Below are 21754 nucleotides of genomic sequence, written 5' to 3'. Positions count from 1 at the left end.
AAACCAACAATTGCAAAAGAAATACAGTGACGGTAAGCTCCAGGCGGCAGTGGCGAGCTGCAGGCAGCGAGCAAAAGTGAGTGAGGAATTCCCCAAGTTTTTCCTGCTGCTCATCTACTATAAACTGCCCAGGAAAACCACCTGGTTCTGTTGGAAAAAAGTGTTGAGAGCTCACCCCTGCAGCCCTGCCCACCGCTTGGAACTCACCCGCTGCCCTGCCCGCCACTTGGAGTGCAAAGTGGCATGGGGGGCGACCTCCAAGCGGCAGGGGGGTGGAGGCGGCAGCGGTGGGTAAAAGATGAGCTTCTGCTCCAGGAGGGTGAGCTCCAAGTGATGGGGAGGGGGCCTACAATGCTGGCGGCTTTGGGAGACGCTAGCCCGACAGGGAGGGGAGGGAGCTCAGCAAGCTTCACATCCATGCGAAGAACCACCAGCACAGGAAGGCCTTCCGGGACACCCTGCCACCCCAGAGGCTGCCCAGCAGCAGATGCCACCCAGATAGACTGAACCCATAAGAGAAGACTCTCTGCCCCAGCCACCTTCTTGGCAGTGGCCCCAGCCCTCAGCCCTCCCTGCTGAGGCCCATGGGAGTCATGGTTGGCCTGGTGGCTCCACTCCCCACCACCCCTCCCCAATGGGCACCACGCACCTGGGCCAGCTCCTGTCAGCAGACTGCATAGTAGCGGACCCCACAGAGTGCCTGCATCTGCACAGAGCACTGGTAGTAGATGGGGTGCTCGCAGGCCACCACCTCCAGCTCACTGCAGCAACCAGTGACAGGGGGATCGGTTTGGGGGCATGGCCAACCAGCCATCTCTACCGGTTCTCCAACCTCGAGGAAATGGCTGCTACTGGTTCGTGCGAACCGGTGTGAACCAGCTGAATGCCACCTCTGCTACCTACCTACCAGCCCCCCCCCCCAATTTAGTGTCTCTCTCCTGACTTGTTGAAATCACTACGTCTGTTCAATTGCCTCAATGATCACATATGCTACTCCAATTAGTTCAAATTTACAGCTACATATCATCATTTTTTCCTATTTTATTTTTCTGTGAACAGTCAATTGAATACATTATAATTGTTCTGAAAACCTTATTTATATAAGTGCTTTACAAAATACTAATTAAAATGTATCTTTGTAGAAACTCTGATGACTTCATCAACTTAAAATAAGCCACTAAATATTTTTTAAAGAAAACAAAAACCAAGAATACTAGGGAGGAAAATTTAATCATAAACCAAGCATAACATGTTTTGAAAAATTATTCATTAGACTACTTTGCTAACAATAATTCTCAATTCCAAAAACACTGTAATAACTTTGGTTGTTTCATTAAAAATCTAAAATTCATTGTCCTTTACAATTTCAACAACTAATATGGGACACTTGCCTCTTCTGTAAGTTCTACAAAACCATGTTGTTATTGGTTTCAGTGTGCAATTTTAGGTGGAAGCAGTGGCGATGGTGTAGTTATTCAGTCACTTCTAACTCTTCATGACCCAAGGGACATCCCTTTGTCAGGACTATCTGTCAGCAACTGCCTCTTTGAATTCTTACAAGCTAAGGCTTCTGTCATCAGTGATAATATTGAGCCACCTGTCTTCTGTCAGCTTCTTTTTCAATGGCCTTCCACTTTTCCAAGTATTAGGTTCTTTCCAATAACTCTTGACTTTGCATTATATGTCCAAAATATTTACATTTTTGTTTCATTATTAATTTTTTAGTGAGCAGTCTAATGGTATTCTGGCAATTGTTCTTGTTGCAATTCAAAATATTCTCAACAATTTTTACAACATAGTGCAACGGTGCCAATTTATCGTGTTCAATCTTTCAGACAGCCCAGCTTTCACAGACATATATCAAACCTTGGGCTTGAAAGCACATACCTTTGTTGCTAGTGTAACTGACCCTTCACTTTCACAATTTGGTCTATAACTATCATATTCCTCCTCCTATAACTTCTCTTTATATCATAGCTACAATCATCATGCTTGTGAACTTTCTGAGACTAAAAAGGAGTCTGTTATTACTTCAACTTCTTATTTACTTTTTTATATTGGTTATATTTGCCAGTTTTGTTTTTTTTTAGATTGAACAACAATCTTGATTTGCAATCTCTTCTTTTAGTTTCAGCTAGAGATTTCTTAAGATCTTAAGAAGCTGGGCATCAAGCTGCATCAGCAGAGAGTTAGGAACTTCTTATGAAGCAGCTGCATGACACATAATCATTGCAGGTACTAAGCACAACTGTGCAACTTAACATAGGTACCAAAAAGGGGGTTTTCCATTGTCTTATAACTAGATTTCAAAACTCTCATTCTCTTGATCTCACGCAAACTCTACAAAGTACAAAGAAGTCTCTTGAAATTTCAGTCATTTCTAATTTTTTTAGAAAAAATATTAATTCAACTTTAGGGTTCTTAAAATACCAACTAGACCCGTGATGGCAAACTTATGGCACATGTGGCACAGGTGGACGTGGAGCCATTTGTTAGGGCACGCGAGGTGCTGTCCTGTCAGCTGGGCAGCATGCATGCGTGCGCTGGCCAGCTGACTTCAGTCTTGTTTTGAAGCCATTTTTGGCCCTCCGGAGGCTTCCTTGAAAAACAGGCTCTACGGGTAAACCAGACGTTCAGGAATGGACTTCTGGTTTGCTCTTAGGGCCATTTTTCACCCTCCAGAGCCTTCAGGAGGCTTCCCTGAAGGCTCCGGAGGGCGAAAAACAGTCTAATGGACAAACCAGAAGTCCGTTCCTGAACTTCAGTTTTTTTAAGTGACTTCTGGTTTGTCCATAGGTCCTTTTTTTGCCCCCCTGAAGGCTCTGGATGTCAAAAATTGGCCCTACAGACAAACAGGAAGTCTCCATTCCTGAACTTCCAGGTTCCCCATAGGTCCATTTTTCGCCCTTCGGAGCCTTCAGGGAAGCTTCTGAGGCCTCCCGAGGGCGCCCTCCCCAGGCTCCTAGAAGGCCTCTGGAGCCTGGGGAGGGCAAAAAAACCATGCCAAAAACGGGGGGTTGCCAGGCGCATAGTATTATGGGTATGGAACACCCACGCACGATACCCCTGCGCTCCCTCCGCTTTTGACACGCAGCCAAAAAAGGTTCACCATCACTGATCTGATATTGATGTCTGTGATCTATTTTCTTCTGATCTGGGATTTTAGAAAAAGAATGAGATTTGATTTTTACCACTGTTTGCAAAAATACTAATACACTAATTTTTATTTCTTAAAAAAATTACAAATGGTACACTGTCATCTTCATTAAAAAAAACCATTTAAAAATTCTTATGCAAATGTATAAATTTCTTATACTAGAAACACAATCTCTCATATATCGTATCACAAACACATAAATACACAAATATATATATATATATATATATATATATATATATATATATATATATATATATATATATATATATATATATATATATATATATATATATATATATATATATATATATATATATATATATATAAAAATACCTGACTACATTTCACTTCTAAGGAATGGATGCACTGCAGAATGAACTCACTGTCACTTGCACTTAGCGTATTTGTTTTTCCAAAGTGGGATCACATAAAGGCTTTCTGAATGCCACATACAGTTGTACCTTCGCACCGCAGACCACAAAAATACTTTTAAAAAGTAAAGTAAAGAATGCAATGGTGGCAAGAATTGGCAATGAAAGCTGCCCAATAAATGGGGGAGGGGAGAGAGAATAAAATGAGAGAGGAGGGCAAAGCTACAAGTTTCCCCAAGATTTACATTGCATTGAACATGCCCTGAACTGCAGAACCTTAGCCCAGCATTATGTTCCTAATGGTACATTTCAACAGCAAAATTGTTGAATTTTGCTGTTGAAATGTAGCAGTAATGTTTGCAAAAAGATTACATATCTAGCAGTAATGTTTGCAAAAAGTTCAACCTGTAGTTACAATTCATGTTAACACCTGATCTTTTAATAATTCTAGAAGTGCTCTAAAAAAGAAGTTCTACATTTTATTTAGGATAATTATCCCCATCCATCAAAATGTCCCTTTAATATTGCAGAATAGAGGATCATCTGGTGTATTGCTTTTCATCTCCATTCTGCTATTATGTACATTACAGAATTAAAACTGGAATAACCAGATTACTCTCTTTGGGATTATTCATGCTATTTACCAATAATTTTGTTTTCAACAGCGCTAAATAATTCTGTGTTCTTTTGATGTATATGCTAATATAAATACATTGATGGTCTAAATAGATCCTTTTGGGAGGATCTGTCTGTTTTTTCTCTGCCTTTGTCCTGTTTCTGTCAGTTAACTGTTCTGATTTTTGCTGATGTCCAATAAAAAAGCATCAAGCCATATTTATTTTTCCTACCTGCAATGAATAGTGTATGTGCTTACTCTGATCTAGATATAGGGATTGACTTGGAGTATGGCAAGTGCAAACCAAACTGGAAATTACACACCATAATTTTCAAACAAATTTTACTTTGAAATATAGTATGTCTGGCAACATTAGGAACTAAAATTAGTTGATAGTTGTGCACATTGGAAGAGAGATATTTTTAAAATAGCTGCTTTTTATCATTTTATTTGAGGAGAGGGAAGGGGGTTATAAAATATCCTTCCCAGAAACATAGTATTTCCAAGGTTGTTCACATACATTAAATACTTCATCTCAGAAAATTTAATTTTTAGACGTGTGGACAGTGCCAGTTCTTTCCCTCTTGTTTGCTTGTGTTTTTTTTTTCTTTCACACACAGACAATTGAATAGCACTGAAGTGTAAAATGTGCTTTTTGCCAAGGTCAGTTTCTTGTGATTACTTGCCTGGAGCAACTGATGCCAATTGCAACAGACTGAGTCTCAGCAGTCCACAAAGTCACTTTGGTGTTTTTTTAGAGGACATCTAGTAGGTTACAGCCACTGATGCTAGGTTTTCTGTAATGCTGTTGAATTTCAGCACACTCATTGTAGCTATATCACAACTTGAAATATGTCTGCTTAACAAGTTTCCAGTTGCTATATAAAAAGATAAAGACAATTATCCTAAAGTGTCCTCCCTACATGGAAACGACAGATACTAAAAAAGGTATGTTCTATACTAAATTAATAAACAAATAGTCTATATACAGTCATGTGAAAAAGTAAATACACCCCACTAAGGTTTTTTTTTTAATTTTTTCAACATATTTCAACATATAGTTATTTGATCTTCATTTCTATATTATTGATAAAAAGGATATAATAAACATCATCTACATTCTGTATTCCACTGTGTAATTTAAATAAACCTAAGTGTAAATTTCACATGTGGAAAAAGTAGTACAAACCTACATTAAGTACTCAAAGTACCTCAAAGACCCAAAATTAGAATCAGATGTATCAGGTGCAAATGATTAGATCCTCATTAGAGAGGATTTGGGTGAAACCTGCCTTATTGAAACGTCAGACATCAAATTATATGATCAAATAACTGTATGCTTTCCTCTTTGTTGAACAAGTGTATGGTGTTGAAGAGACGTTGAGCTTCAGAACAAAGGTTATAGATATATACAAGTCTGGGATATTAAAAGACTGGCAACAATTAGACATCAAACCTTCCATTCCTCTAGAACCATGATAGCGAACCTATGGCACACATGCCACAGGTGGCATGCAGAGCCCTCTCTGCAGGCACGCGAGCTGTCACCAGCTCAGCTCCACTGTGCATGCGTGCCTCCCACTGGCCAGCTGATTTTCGGGTCTCTGCCACACATGCAGGAAACACGCATGAATGTGGGGGGCGCATGTGCATGTGTGAGGGGTAGGGGGAATGCAGCGGGGTGCAGTGTGCCCCCCGCACCCCGATTTTGGTCCCAGGAGGCTTCAGGGGGACCTGTTAGGCCCAAAACAAGAGGTGGAGGTCGTGTGCATGCAGGGGAGGTCATGCACACATGTGCAGAGGGTGTGGCACATTTATGGGTGTGACCAATTTCAGCACACCAGGAGGAAAAGGTTAGCCATCACTGGTATAGAAGATCATCTAAAAGTGAAGAAGATTTCAAACAACTGCCAACATGTCCAGGTCAGAACATCTCACGAAGTGTGGAATAAGAGAGGAATGAAAGATGTTGAAAGAAGTTTTGAAAAACTCCATAAGTTAATCACATGATTAACAAGTAGCTCTTACCACTATTGATGTCAACGTTGAGAGAAACTGTGCACTTTAGATATACGTGGGAAGTGTACAAGCAGGAAATCTTTGCTATCTGGAAAGAACATCACGGCAGTACTAAAGTTTGCTCATGGACACCTAAACAAACACCAGAACTTTTTGAACAATGTGCACTGGACAGACGAGGCTAAGATAAAAGTTATGTGGTAGAAGACATTTTAAATAGCAATAGCACTTAGACATATATACCGCTTCACAGTGCTTTACGGCCCTCCCTAAGCACTTTACAGAGTCAGCATATTGGCCCCAACAATCTGGGTCCTCATTTTACCAACCTTAGAAGGATGGAAGGCTGAGTCAACCTTCAGCCAGTGAGACTAAACTGCAGTACTGCAGAATTATCCTGCAGTACTGCATGTTAGGTATCATGGCTAATAAAAAACAAATATAGCATTTCACTTGAAAACTTGATACCAACTGTAAAGCAGGATGGTTGAAATGTTTTGATTCTTGAAGCATCAGGGGCTAGACAGCTCACTGCTACATAATCCACTATGAGTTCTTCATTGTATCCAAGGGTACTTGGGGACAATGTGAGACCATCTGAGGGAACACTGAAGCTCAACTGAAAGTGGCTGTTGTAACATGGAAATGATCCTAAATATTTCAGTAAATCTGCCAAAGAAAGGTTGAGAAAAAAAGAGAAAAGAAAAGTTCTGGAACGGCCATGTTCCAGAACTTTTGAAACCCCAGAGTTTAATCCCATCAAGATGCTATGAGGTAATTTGGAACAGGCTATACCTGCAGTGTCGGCTGGCGACCCCCCGGGGGAGGGCGTTCTCTTTGCAGCTCCGGCCCTCTGGAACGATCTCCCCGCTGAGATCCGGACCCTTACTACCCTCCTGGCCTTCCGTAAAGCTATTAAGACCTGGCTGTTTCGGCAGGCCTGGGGCTGTTGAAGTATCCAGCCCCACTTCAATTATGAATGTTGGTGTAATTTTTAAACTCTTTGTATTGTCTTATTTATCCCGCTTCCCTTTCTATTGTAAGCCGCCCGGAGTCCTCCGGGAGTGGGCGCCATACAAAACTAATAAACTAACTAACTAACTAACTAACTAACAAGAAACTCCTCAAACATCTCTGCATGCAGGAGTAGGGAGGGGAATTCCCCAGTCAATGCCACAGATTGGTAGACAGTTATAAGAAATGTCTACTTGAGACTATGCCTTTCAAAAGGGGAACAACCAGAGATTAGAGCCCAAAATACATTATTCCCATCCACCCACCCCCTGGTAATGAAGAGTTTACTTGAGTTTTATAATTATAAAATTCAATTAAACTGATACTAAATAGGGGGGGGGGATTTTAAAAAATGCTCTGGAGGCATGTAGAAAATTCCTCTAAGCACCAATATCTTCAATTGCTCATGTATGTTGATATTACAACCTCAATCTTAGGAAAATTAATTTGGGTGTAAAATAAGCAGGAAAAATTAGAAAATGACATAATTTTATCTCATTATCTTTAATCTAAATAATTATCCTAATTGTTTATATTATTTATTTATTATATAATAAAGATAAAAGAAATTATCTTTTTATGTGAAGATGATTTTTTCTCTTTTATGAAAAATAGATGCAGTAAAAAAGGAATGCAACAATGGTAAATCTTGGTCTGAAGTTGATGCTGCTGCCTATTCTTCCATAAGATTTGCACATCAGCATTCATATTAAGACAGAATAATAATGGCTACATGAAAAGCTTGTTACCACTTTCTGTTTTCTTTTCTTTAATCCAGTGAAAACCCAAATCACCAGGCTACATGTGATTTCCAAAGGACTTAGATATAATCCTCAAATCTCGACAAAAGTTGCCACTAAGTTGTAATTTTTATATATGACTGAATTAAGTACAAGGGAAATAATCCTATTAACCTTATTTAGTTTAATTAGTTTTTGACCTGACCCTACTTAAGTTCTTTAGCCTTGAATCATTTATGTCATTCTCAGTCCAAGCCAGCAGTTCAAAGACCCTGCTGAAATACTTTGAATTTCTACTTTAATCATATGATCAGGCAAGATCCCATCATTAATCCAGGTCCTTTTTCACACACAAGAATAATTTGAAGACAGGATTGTTTAATCATGAATTTCTTTTGAATATAGATTTAATATCATTATGTTGAAATAGACGTTTAACACTCAACATAGATGTCATTAGGGAAATGTGCATATTATTATCTAAATCTATCTGTCCATGATAAGCTCCCCAAATAAGGCATTGTATGGTATATTCCTAAAACATCTGTTTTAGTATATTTTTTCTCGTTTTAGTATATTTTATTTTCATTTTCATTTTCATACACTCACATGTATACCCCATACAGTATTAAACAGTAATTGCATCAATTCCTAAAACATCTGAAACATATCATTTTACTCAAGAAAAATTTAGAGAGTGAGACTGATAGTGAATTTCCAGTAAATTGCTTTAAAAATACCTAGAATTAATACATGTTACAAACTTAAACTGATTACATTCATCCTGTAAGTGAAGCCTTTATAAGGTTTTTTTTTAATCTTCTGAAGCAGTTATTTATGAATCATACTCTTAAATGCTCTTGCTGGAGCACTTACAGCATATCATGACTCACTGGTAATTTTCTTCTAGCATGATTTGAGGGGTGGGAGAAAAATGCCAGCCTGCCATTAAAAACACAACAGATAGTTCTTTCAAGCATGATTTCTAATTATTATTTTTCCTTTCTCTTTTGATGACTTGAAGAATGGCTCACTCATCTGCATTAAGGAAACACTTCAGTTTTCATTAATATATCAATAAAATTGAGATTTCATTTGAACATTATCAAAGGTTAGAGAGTGAATTGCTTGTCCCACATATGCACGGCATGCTGTCATTTTTGAGTTTCATTTACCTGACTTCTTAATTATTATGCACCCAAAATCTTTGCTCCTTGTAACTGGAAATGAAGCTCCTTTGAGAAAGAGCCAATGCAAAAGCAGCTACAAGGAATAAATTGCTGAGATGTCTATGCCAGCACAGTTGTAGCTGCCAAGAAATATAGTGCAATCCTGTTCTAAACTGTGTTCAGATATGTAGGTCACTTTAATGTACTGGCTTTGCTTTCCAATTCCTTATTTTGGCATAGCATGTGGTATAAATTCAGATTCTAATAACTGATGCAACATAATCTATTGATTAGTCTTATATTTAATTTCAGGTCACACTGAGATCCAATTCAGATTTAAAGTCAGCTATGGCTTCAGCTTCTGCATTTTTCCTCTCTTCCCGTAGAACCAAGAGAAGATTTAGAAGCATATTTATTATAGTATTCCTTCTATCTTTAATTAACTGGAATGTACTGATACGTTTGAATCCAAAACTATAATTAATTTTAATTATAATTTAGAAGAAACAAACCATTCATAAAAAAATTCAAAAATAGAATTAATTACAAAATAGTATCCGTAGACGAGATATAAATATGTTGCAAAGATAATACGACTATCATTATAGCCTCTTACTGCATATGAAACACCACAACTTTGTATAAATATGATAATTATAACATTTAAAATTGAAGTTTGTATGCATTCTAGCTCACCTATACATCCATACTGAAGATGAAACAAGAAGACAGTATAAAGATACAATTTTTTTACAACCTGGTTTGTTATAAGTCTACAGCTTATTGAACTTATTAACTCATAGTTTTAGCTAAGCATGATGTGCCAATGGCTTAGTGTTTGGTATAAATTACTCTCTCAGTAAAGATCAAGCCCCTTTGACTTGAAGTCAATTTGCAGTGATTTCATCAACACGTATATGAAGTTTTCTTTTAAATCTTTTGGAAGTGAATTACCACTGCCTTCTTCCATAATGTTTCTGATTTTCTGCTCTAACCTATAGTCTAGTATTCCTTTGTGGTCTCTCATCCAAATACTGAGACTTGAGCCCAGATCCACTTCAAACAGGGTCAGGTAGGTGATGCCATCTACTGAGATATTCAGTAGCTTAAACATTCTTGATAGGTTTGTGTACATATGAGACTAGCAATTTTTCCTCAATAAGAAAATTAGCCACATTTTTTACAAAATGGACAAGTAAAATCTTACAGTAAAGCTTTCCGAGAACGCTTGTTTTATACTATACACTTATACACACTATACCTGCGACTCTCAACCTGTGGGTCGCAACCCCTTTTAGGGTCGAATGACCTTTTCACAGGGGTCACCGAGGAGCCTCCCATGGAGAGGCTGGCGAGAAGCCGGCCCGAAGAGAAGGAGCGGGTCGGGTTCCCTGCGCGGCGGAAGGAGAGGTGTGGGTGGGAAGTTAAGAGCTGGAATGGAGGTGAGGAGGGGGAAAAGAGAGACGTGCGCAGCACAGAGGACGCTGGGAAAGCAGCTCACTCTGAGTGATGGAGGTTGATGGGCAGAGCTACGGAAGCCAAGAGGTACCATTTCTGAGACGTAAAACAAGGCGGGAAAAATAAAGGAACGTGGGATGTGCGTACACTGAGATTCCTTATTAAGACTTAGCATGGGTAACAGTCTTAATAGGCTTTGGCCCCTCTCCTGCGGCTCCCTGCTGACCCAATCACACAATCTGCTCTCCGCCCTGAGAAGGAACAAGCCTCTTGCCTGCTTTTGCGATTCCGCGTCCTTCACAGAAACTCAGTGTCGGGAAGAGCTCCAGTCCTTTTCTTGTGCTCATCTCTTGCGCACGTGCGGGCAAGCAAAATACCCTCCTGGGCCAGGATCAAGGAGAGAGGACGACTCTCCTCCCGCTGTTGCCACTGCGCAATGAGGTGAGTAACTGGATACGCAGCACAGGAGACTCCTCAGTGCCAGACTCAGGTCAGTGCGAGCCACAGTCCCCTTCATGTTGGCTCAGGAAGGTGGAGAACGGGGAGCAGCAGCAGCAGCTGATTGGGTGAAGGGAGGGAAGAGCTCCAGTTCTCCTGCGCTGCACAGGGCTCTCCTTGCGCGGGGCTCTGGAACTCTTCCCTCTCTGCATGCAGAGATGGCTGCTCCGGCTCTTTCCTGAATCAAAATGAAGGGGACCTACCTGAGTAGGGTAGGGTAGAAGGGGCCACCGTGATCCTGGCCCAGGAGGGTATTTTGCTTGCACGCGCAAGAAAGAGATGAAAGAGAAAAGGGGAGAAAGAGAGAGAGATAAGAGAGAGAGAGAGAAATGAAAGAGAGCTGGAAGGAGAGAATGAGAGGGAGGGAAAATAGAGGGAAACAAATTAGAGGGAGAAGGGGGAGAGGGAGAAAGTAATGAAAGAGAGCTGAAGGGAGACAATGAGAGAGAGGGAGAAAGAAAGAAAGAAAGAAAGAAAGAAAGAAAGAAAGAAAGAAAGAAAGAAAGAAAGAAAGAAAGAAACTTTCTCCGACCTATGACGAAAGCAATGGCAAGCTAGATCTCTTGCCAAGAAAACTGCAGTTTGCCAGAAGGCACAAATTGGAAGCAAGTCTGATTTTTTATAAAGAAAATAACAGAAATGGCAAAAATAATGCATCTGAAAATAAGATTATTTATAATTTTGGATAACTTTATATTATATTGTCAAACTCAAAAGAAATCAAAATATATATCCTATTGCTGTTAGTACAATCTTGCCAGCTTCTATCAACTTAGAGAGAAAGATTGCAGAGAAGCAATTTCCCACAATTAATAACTTTATTTTGGATTTGCTATCGTATTCAATGAGAAAGAAAGAAAAAGAAAGAGGGAAAGAGAAGTAAAGAAAGAAAGGAAGGAAGAAGAGAAAGGGAGAGGAAAAATAGAGAAAAACAGAAATGAGGGGGAGAGAAGAGAGAGAGACCCTATTCTCACAGAAAACACTGAGCCATGAAACCTTGGTAGGCATGTCTGGGGAGGGGGATGTCATGTGACTGGGTGGAAGTGATGTTGAGTTGGTCACACCCACCCATGTTTTGTGGGTCCCGGTGTTACATAGTAGCAACAAAAATAATTTTATGGTTGGGGGTCACCACAACATGAGGAACTGTATTAAAGGGTCGAGGCATTAGGAAGATTGAGAACCACTGCACTATACTAATATTAATACTATACAATATTAACACTACACTATATTACACTACACTACACTATACACTTTGTACTACACATCCAAGTTGCATGAGGAATGAAGAATCAAAGGTACATAGAAAAATAAAGTGCTAATCGAAGACATTCTAGAAAATGTGACTACAGTAGTTTCTTCTCCTGTTTTGACTGATCCTCCATCTATTATTTGCCAGTTGGAAGGGAAAACAAAATGTAGTATGATTTTATGTACTTTGTTAATATTTCAAGACACCTGCTAAGGAAGCAGCAGCTACTTTTTACATACAGCTAAAAAATTCTCTCTTTCCTGCTCAAGTTTCTCATTTCCACTCAGTTGAGATCATCTCACAGTTCTCCTGATGATCTAATCTGTTACATAACCAAAACACAGAGAGGCAAAGTCTGCAGTCCACTCTATGTTGGAAGCTATTTGAACTTCAAAAGAATTATAGGCAAGGCAGCTGCAGAATCAAGTCTGTAATAAAGATGGGATTTGCTAAGAAAACTAAGTGCAACAGACTAGACTCTAGAAGGAGCTGCCTGAAAGTACAAAATGCCCAGGCTTTTAGAATGTTCCTTTATTTCATGTATTTCAGATTTAAGAAGCAAGACGGGATAATATATATATTCTTAAAAAATATGTGAAAAAGGCCAAGTTAATTCCTGAATGTATGTTTTTAAAACGAAAAAAATATTACGGGATTAATAATCTCTTGCATAACCTGATTTGACTCAACTGTTCTTTAAATTACAGAATGTGTCCAGATGAGACTGTTGTTATTTTAAAATAAGCACATTTGTAATTATTAAACATCTATAATTGAATCAAACCAGCCAGGTGTAGTGATTAAGGCATCAGGCTAGAAGACTGTGAGTTCTAGTCCTGCCTTAGGCCCAATGCCAGCTGAATGACTTTGGGCCAACCAGCTACTCTCTCTCAGCCCTAGGAAGAAGGCAATGGCAAAAGACTTCTGAAAAATCTTGTCAAGACATTTGCAAGAGCAAATTTCCAAGCTGTTGCCAGGAGTCAACACTGACTTGAAACACAAAACTGAAGGAGGTTTGTCATTAAAAAGAAATATCTCCGTGATGCCAAATGCAAGGGAAAGAGCCTCTTAACCCCTTTCTAAAGCAGTTAGAAGCCATTGGAAAAGGAACCTCCATGTATGGCATCCTTGCTCACTCCAGCAGAAAGTTACTTTTTACCCCAAACAATGGAGCTTTTTACACCACAAAACTTAAAGATATATTTCATAACGTTAAAATATAAGTTTATACAGTATGGTTTGGTTTAAAGTTATAACGTAATCATTATTATTAAATAGTGCTTGTAAATGTTGATGCAATTGTTGCATCCATTCATAGTGAAATACGAAGGTTCCTACCACTAAAAACTCCCTTAAAACACTGTTTCAAATGTCAATGTTTCTTAAAGTTTTGCTCTCAGAACCTCTTCCTTTTTTAAAAAAAAATTATGGAAGACACCAAAAGAGTGTGTATGGATTATATTTATCAATATTTGCCATATAAAACATTAAAACTGATGGATTCATTGAATATTTATTATTAAATGAATCATGTAAAAACCACATTAAAACCCATTAGATATACATAAATATATTTCTTGAAAAACAACTTTATTTTTAACAAATGAAAAAACAGTGAGAGTATTGTTTTAAATTTTTGTTATTATCTTCACTATCTGCCAAATAATTCTGATTTTGAGGTGTCCCAGGAGGTCCTAGGACCACACTTCAAGAAACTCTAATCTATGAAATTGTCTTCCTTCCAGCCTTGTATCATTACTTGTACTCTTGGTGCATAGCGATTTCTATGTTATGGGAAATAAATCTACATTTGTTTTAATTAAAAAAATATGTTTCCAAGCTGATAAAAACAGTGTAATCAAGATGGGAATGACGTAATTTTTCTTGACCACCCACGATTATTGTGTTTTTCTACCTTAGTCAGAATAGGATTAAGTGGAAAAGATGCAGATATTATTTATAATTTCTTTTTAAAACCATCATTTTCCTGTTTTTCTTAATATTGGAGGAAAATACCAAAGCAGAATATAATCTCCATTAAATACCAATTTTAAAAAGAAGTAATAAGAAAAAGGGTTAAGCTATCTTTTTCAGAAACGACAGTTTGAATTCTTCTAAAATTTCCTTCATTTTTTGGGGGGGTGGGGGGTGTCTCTTTTCCTTGTAGGCTACTTCATCAGGGCAACCGTATATAGAAATTTTTAACAAAAGTTTTTTGGACATTGGTAATTAAAGAAAACTCTAAAAGAAAAAGTATCTCTTAATACTACTAGTTAGGCAAGAGGTGATTATTTTCCCAGCAAACTGTTATCAACAAAATCACACTACGCTATTACTGCATTAACTGTATTTTTAAATAAATTCCAAAACTTGGATTCACACATAAAGCATGATTTTCATCCAGAAAGATTGGATTTAAATATGATGTCAAGTCAAAATCAAAGACATCACAATGTGGTTTAACTCAATGTTTGAGCCCTGCCAAAAGCAGTTTTAGCTTGGGTCCATTCCTCCTCTTCCTTAATACTTTTCAGCATATACTACCCAATTTGGGGCATGTTAAATATTTCAACTTTCAATTTCCAAACATTAGGGGTGCTCAAAAGTTGTGACATGCCTTGGGGATTGTGAAGATATTTTGGTTACTTTAATATATATTTGATTTGCTTGGTAAGTAACTACATAAATATCATAACTTTTTAACATTTTGTTTGTTTCATTTCTAGACTTCCAGTTACTGGAGTCCTTAGTTTAACCAATGCTGTGTATAATACAATTGGATGGCACACACGATTGGATTGCCCTCTCCCAAATAATTTTCAATTACAGTTTTGGGGGGCCTGATTTTTTTTCCACAGTCAGAATAGTTTTCATTACCATGTAATGGAGCCCCTGTTCCCCTTGCACCTGAAAACATACAGCTTTATTTATAGATTTGAGAAATCTGGGAACAGAATCCTGTGAGAAAGGTTAAAATCTGAAGTGATAGAAATTACTTCCTTTTCCTGATTAGAATATTGCTTAGAATTCCAGCCAATAACAGCATTAACATGCCAGAAAATATTTGTGGGCTTTGTTCCAAGCATTTATTTCCCTAAACTATCAAGACTTAATATTGAAATTAAGTATGGAAGTACTAGAGTAGCAATGTGTCATTCATTGTTCCTAATCAACAATATGGCACACAATCTGAATTGCATTATTTTAGTCTTCAGCTTCTTTCCTTCTTCGATTTTTTTAACTATATGTCTAATATCAGATATGGTATGTATTCAGCTATAGAACATTAGCTGCTCTCATAGTTAAAATTTCTGCACTTGTACGCTTCTTCAAGAACTGGAAACATGACGTCAATAAAATACTTGCTCTACTCATAAAGCAAGCAGACCAAGGTGAATTTAAAAAAGGAATAAATAAATAGGCAATGCAGTTCATATCAGATTCCAAAGTGAGGAAGAAATTCCCAGATATCAGGGAAGCTTAGTTTAATTGATGAAAGCTCAATCAACTCTTTTGACCTACTTTTTGATAACTGGTCAAGAGAGTAATCGCTATAATACATCATAGAACATTAGATATCAAATATAAGACAAAAAGGTATTGTATGACAATCTTTTACAAAGGCTATAGAAGAATTAAAATATTCCCCTGCATTATGTACTATGCCTGTGTGAACATTAACTGTATACACATTTGCAAATCAATTTGCCAGCTTTGATTTATGTTCATTTGATCAATTCCCCGTCATAGAAGGGAAGAAAAGGTTTATGTTTGGTACATTCATCAGAATGTCCAAGAATCACAGTTATGTTCATTTTTCCTAGAAGCAATGAAACCTTTTCTCTATTTTGAGGCAGACAATCTATTTCTACAAACAGCGGGCTTGTATCCTAAGTGCTGTATGTGTCAAACATTTCATCTAGTAGACTGTGGACGTGGAAATATATGTCTTTTGGAATCAAGTGTTTAAGAGAAGTTTGTGGCCACCAAAGTGTGCAGCAAATCAATTTGATGGAAATCTTTTTTATAGCCTACAATGAGAAAGAGGCAACTTAGTCTGTAGACTGTATAGTGTAAGCCAGAAATAATTTTCCGTTTCTGTTATATTTGTGTCCTTGAAAAGCAATTTGAAATATAACAGAGTTGCCAGGTCTGCGTCTGAAGATGACGCCTGTTCCTTGAAATGTTCCGGGGAGACAGAGCTCCACTACTTTTCAGAGTTGCTGGTTTTGTTTCTTTTTTTAATATTGTTCCTCTTCTGTTTGCAGCAATGTGGAAGGCCCTAATTTTGTCCCAAAACTCTTCAGAGAAGAAAAAATGGGCAAAGCAAATAGGAAGTTGTTGCAATGCCATCTTTTAATGGAACTTTAATTTAGTTTTATATAAGACTATAACTGGAAATGAAATGTGTTGAGTTTTGTATTGTTGCCTTTTGCCACAGACAAATTAAAAATAGTTGACATTAGTTGACAATAGTTGCCTATGGGCAACTATGGGCAACTATAATTGAAAACCTTATTGGAATAGTGTTGCCTTTGATCTTGATTAGGTATTGTGAAAACCTAAGTAGATCACTTTGCAAATGTGAATAACAAAGCAGCCAATCATTCCAATGTATGAGCGTACATGCACACACAAACACTCATGATATAAGTTAACCTGTAGTAGCCCGCAAAATAAATCAAGTTTAAATAAAGTGAATCATATTCACCAAACAAGCCAGTAGCCATAAATGCTACTCAGTTTTGATTACATATTTTCCATGGTCACCTGAAGAACAAAATATTACCAAACTTACTTATTACTGAATTACTGAAATCACTGTCATGAATGATCTCACAACATTTCAATGTTTTGTTATTATTATGGCAGTCTAATATAAGTAAAAATATATAGCTATAGCCGTGCAGTAAATATAGATATAATCAAAATCAGCCCAAATCAATCTATCACAGGATGAAGGCATCTTCAGCTGCTTTCCAACTGCTTCAATACACAAATCATTTGCAGTTAATCCTGTATCTTTGATTTGAGCCATATCCACCATCTGCCCAGCATTTTCTTGAGCTTCTTCTGGATCTTTTAAAGTTAACTAGTATCCAACTGGGGATGATTGTTGTCTGATGTTAATATCATCATGCAATATGGTTATCTTATTGGCATTACAGTCTTGTGAGATGCACTGGATATTGAAGAGGCTAACAAGTGATTAATGAGATCTGTGATCAAAGGGAGATCTTTGTAGTCTCCCCAGGCATAGACCAATATCTTAACTTCTTTACTACATTGACTGTCAGTGCATTTTGTAATATGTTATTCATAGTTGGAGAGTTTTTGTTTCTTTGTTAATGGCATGAAGAAAATAATACTGTCTTCATTTTAGGCAGATAGGGTGATTTCACAAAAAAATGAAGAATTGGGGGAAAAAGTTGGAGTAGAACTACAGCCAATTAATTATTTCTATATCCAAAAAAACTGATTACCTAATGGTAACATATACTACCTGTCATCTACATAGTAATCTATACTACTAAAACTTTTTTAATGTAATCTTTAATTGGACAAAGTGGTACACCATAGGGCAATTTTTTTTAACCCAGGTACATCAAATGGGCGAACAGAATGCATCCAAAATGACTCCCATAGAATTGAAATTGGCATAAATTATCATAAAACAGATTATAATATGTTATGAAACATTTCCTGTGCTATATAATACAATATTTATATGAATAAATATACCTCTGAATATATAGTAGATATATCTCTGAATATCTCCCTGAATTTTAAAAAACTTTTCAAGTACATTAGAAACTCTATCATTGCTGAAGGCATTGAGGAATCTGGCAAGGAAATATCTTTGAAACAATGAGCCAAAAGGTCATGAGTCATCTAGTTCAGTTTAATTATTATAAGCTAAAGCCAAGCTTATAGCATTAATGGGTTTTTTATTATACCTTTGCTATATTTTATTGGTAATGTATAGTTTTACTCATTTATATTCATTCAGATAATTTAGCTGAATTAGCAAGTTAGAATGTACATTTCTGTAAATCTATTGTATGTACAGTATATATTCTGATTTTATCAAAAGACACATGGATATTATACATTTTTCATTTTAAATATTAAAATGTTGCATATTACTTCCACTAAAATAACCATTTTTTTGAAAACTTAGCACATCATTTCTAATGTATAATTTGGTAGTGCTTAGAAGAAGACACTATTGACGAGGGACGGAAAAATGTCATTGATAGAAATGCAGCAACTTAAAATAAAAATTATGAGATAGTTTTTTCCCATAGAAATATATAAAAATATTTAAAATATATAAACATATATAAAAATAAAAATATTTTTAATATATATAAAAAACATGCAAATTGTGTTACTCACCACAATAGATTCAGAAAGCCTGTTCAGCCAGTAATTTCAGTTATTCTGTGGAGAGAAACAGACAAAATTGTTTTAAATTTCCAAGAATTCTTCTCCAGCAAGACCTTGATAAACCTCTATTGTGATCTCAGTTGAAATATGGACCTTCAAGACAAATTAACAACTGCTCAGAGGATAAAAATAGTACATTTTTCTAAACAAGGGAATAAAGATCTATTTGACTTTTTCACTAATTATTATTCTTAATTATTATAATTATGTCATAATTGCAAAGAAGTAATAGTTTTCAGTACCCAGGTTTTTTAAATATTTAAAAATAATTCGAAAAAATTAAACACTTTTTAATTAAACACATATTTTTTACTGTTTTTATATACATTTCAAAATTTTATGTTATTCTGCATACAGTAGTTTTTTATTACGTATTTTACAAGGAATGAAGAAGCAGGATAGAAAGAGTATTGGTGCTTTTAAACTTTGGTGTTGGAGAAGAATCCTGAGACTACCTGGACAACCAAGAAGCGAAGCAAGTGGATTATTGTATAAATCAACATTGAGTTCTAGTTCAAGGTACAAATGACCACGCTCAAATTATCCTACTTTGGACACATTACAGGTAGTCTTCAACTTACAGCCATTCCCTTAATGACTATTTGGAATTGCAATGGCACTGGAGAAAGTGACTTACAACCAGTTCTTCAACTTATGATTTTCACAGCATCCCCATAGTCAAGTGACTGTGATTCAGACGCTTGGCACCAGCATGTATTTACTATGATTGCAAAGTCCCAGGGTCTTTCTGATCTTCCTTCCAACAAGCAAATTCAATGGGGGGAAATTGGATTTATTTAACAACCATGGCAAAACAAACTCATAAAAGCAGGCGAACTCACTTAACAATTGTATCACTTAGCATTTTGGTCCCAATTGTGGTTGAAAGTTAAGGACTACCTATATATAAAGACTTCATTCTCTAAAGAAAGTGATAATGCTGGTAAAAGATAGAAGAAAAGAGAAGAAGATGGCCATCAGCACAGACTCTGTTGCAATGGTGGTGGGTGTACCATTAAAGATGGGGGAAAAACCAAGTTAGGGATAGATTGTTATGGAGAAAATCCATCTATGCAGTTGCATACATTATGTATGATAGTACATGATCAACCATCCAAAGAAAAAATATACTAAATATTAAAGACTGGGAGAAAGGAAAGTATAATTAGCAAACAAATAAATGAGAATAGACTTAAAATTGCATCCCTCTCCTAAGCAATTGAACAATTCAAATTAATGTCTTTTCAAATGTGCACTTTTAAAATAAATTTCGAACAACAGACTGTATTTGCTGCTATTTACTATATATATTTTGAAACAGTCAGGATTATTATATTTGATTATATCAGAGTAACATTGTTATAAAGTAAAAAGCTATTTGTGAGAATTTTTATCACATCTTTGCTTCAGATGCCATTAAGGTTGTACAGCTTTCTCTCTGTCTCTCTATACTTAGGCTTTGCCAGTACGTAGGATTAAACAACTTTCCAAGGTTGAATAAGCCACCATCTGTCTGTTTTGCATGGTACTGTTTGCCATACAGGAGGCTTGTCCCTCAAAGCATGTTTCTACCATATGTCACCCTCAAGTGATCAGCCAGACATTTGAGAAAAAAATGAGCAAGTCTTACTGGAAATCCCTCTCTAGAATTCTAGAGGAAATTCTCAAGGCTGTATTTGTCATATCCTGTTATCGTCATGTGCCAGGAACTTTAGAGGTAAATCATCTAATAAAAACGGTATTCTTTATACCATTTCCTAACTAAAATTCACAGAAGTCTATCATTTTAAAAGGCATGAACTAGTATAGGCAATTCTCATCTGGTTCAGATTGCTACATTCCTCATTCTAAACTAGCATATTAATATAAATCATCCAAATTAATTTTAAGCCCTTACAAACCTAGAAATTTCCTATGCAGTAAACCTTTACTAATTTTATTATTTAGCAAATACAATTAGAAATAGTTTTTCTCCAGACATTTTAAATTATATATGCCAGGTTGCTCCGTTACTGCTTTCAGTTTTCTTTCCTAAGTGTAGAGCTGAATGCATATTCAGCTAATGCTAAATTCAAACTCTTTCAAATAACAGCCACATGTTTGGCTTGTCAAAACTATGTGTTTTCTTGGACTATAAATCATCCAAGTACAGGAAGTAATATTAGCTGAAAACTTTCACAATCACTATTATTACTTTCAATTTTGTTTCATTCAATGCATACTTAAGACAGCCATTTGTCTATACTGGACAGTCACTTGTCCAGAATGATATATGGTTTTCTGCTTGGGCGGGGTGTTGAATTAGAAGACCTCCAAGGTCCCTTTCAACTCTTACTATTCTATACAGAATGATCTATATAGTTGTTGCTTCTGTATAATTAGAAATAGGACTGTTTGGCAAATTAGTATGTGTATCAGTTATCACATGCACAAAAACTAGGTGTACATAGTTTAGGATACTTTAGGATATATAATTTAAGATAAATCTTCCACAGCTCTGAGCTGCAATTAGAAGAGAAACAAATTAAAATTAAGTGAGCAGTTACTGAGTAAGCAGTAGATAAATAGTCAAGTAAGAAAATAATCAAGCTAGATTATTTTATGCTTGTACAACAGCAACTAAGTCTTATTATGTAAAACATTTCTTTAAACTATGATTTGTTGGTTAGTTGGTCAGTTTTGTTTATTGGATTTTGAGACTGCCCAATTCCGAAAAGACTCTGGACAGCTTACCTTATTTGAACAAATACATAATATAAAAGAATCATGACCATCTGAACAAAACCCCATAAATACTCAGAAACAAGAAAAATTGCCATGGATTTCACAGATACTGGAAACCGAGCCAGGTTTTAAGAGATTTTCAGCACATTTGAAGAATGGGAGCTGTAAGTATTTTCAAAAGGGCTGCTGTTCCAAATACAGAGAAATACAGCCACAACTTCATAATAATGTTATGCTTATAATGAACCTTTACTCAAATGTTAGGATTTAGGGTTTTAGA

At 36.6% G+C, this 21754-nt stretch overlaps 1 protein-coding gene across 1 annotated transcript in view; it reads right to left on the bottom strand.

Annotated features, from left to right (window-relative positions):
• The window catches only part of LDLRAD4 (low density lipoprotein receptor class A domain containing 4), a 302586-nt gene that overhangs the window by 220055 nt on the left and 60777 nt on the right, over positions 1-21754 (bottom strand). The window contains exon 2 of the mRNA XM_087707312.1: positions 18700-18744. The gene's annotated coding sequence lies outside the window, so the exon portion shown is untranslated. The remainder of the gene's footprint in view (positions 1-18699; positions 18745-21754) is intronic.

The sequence above is a fragment of the Thamnophis sirtalis genome, unplaced genomic scaffold, assembly GCF_051295495.1.
Source record: "Thamnophis sirtalis isolate CommonGarterSnake01/CBP01778 unplaced genomic scaffold, rThaSir2_p1.2 scaffold_2, whole genome shotgun sequence".
NCBI lineage: Eukaryota > Metazoa > Chordata > Lepidosauria > Squamata > Natricidae > Thamnophis > Thamnophis sirtalis.
The sequence above is the reverse complement of the archived record's forward strand: the minus strand, read 5'-3'. Positions and strand labels throughout refer to the sequence as shown.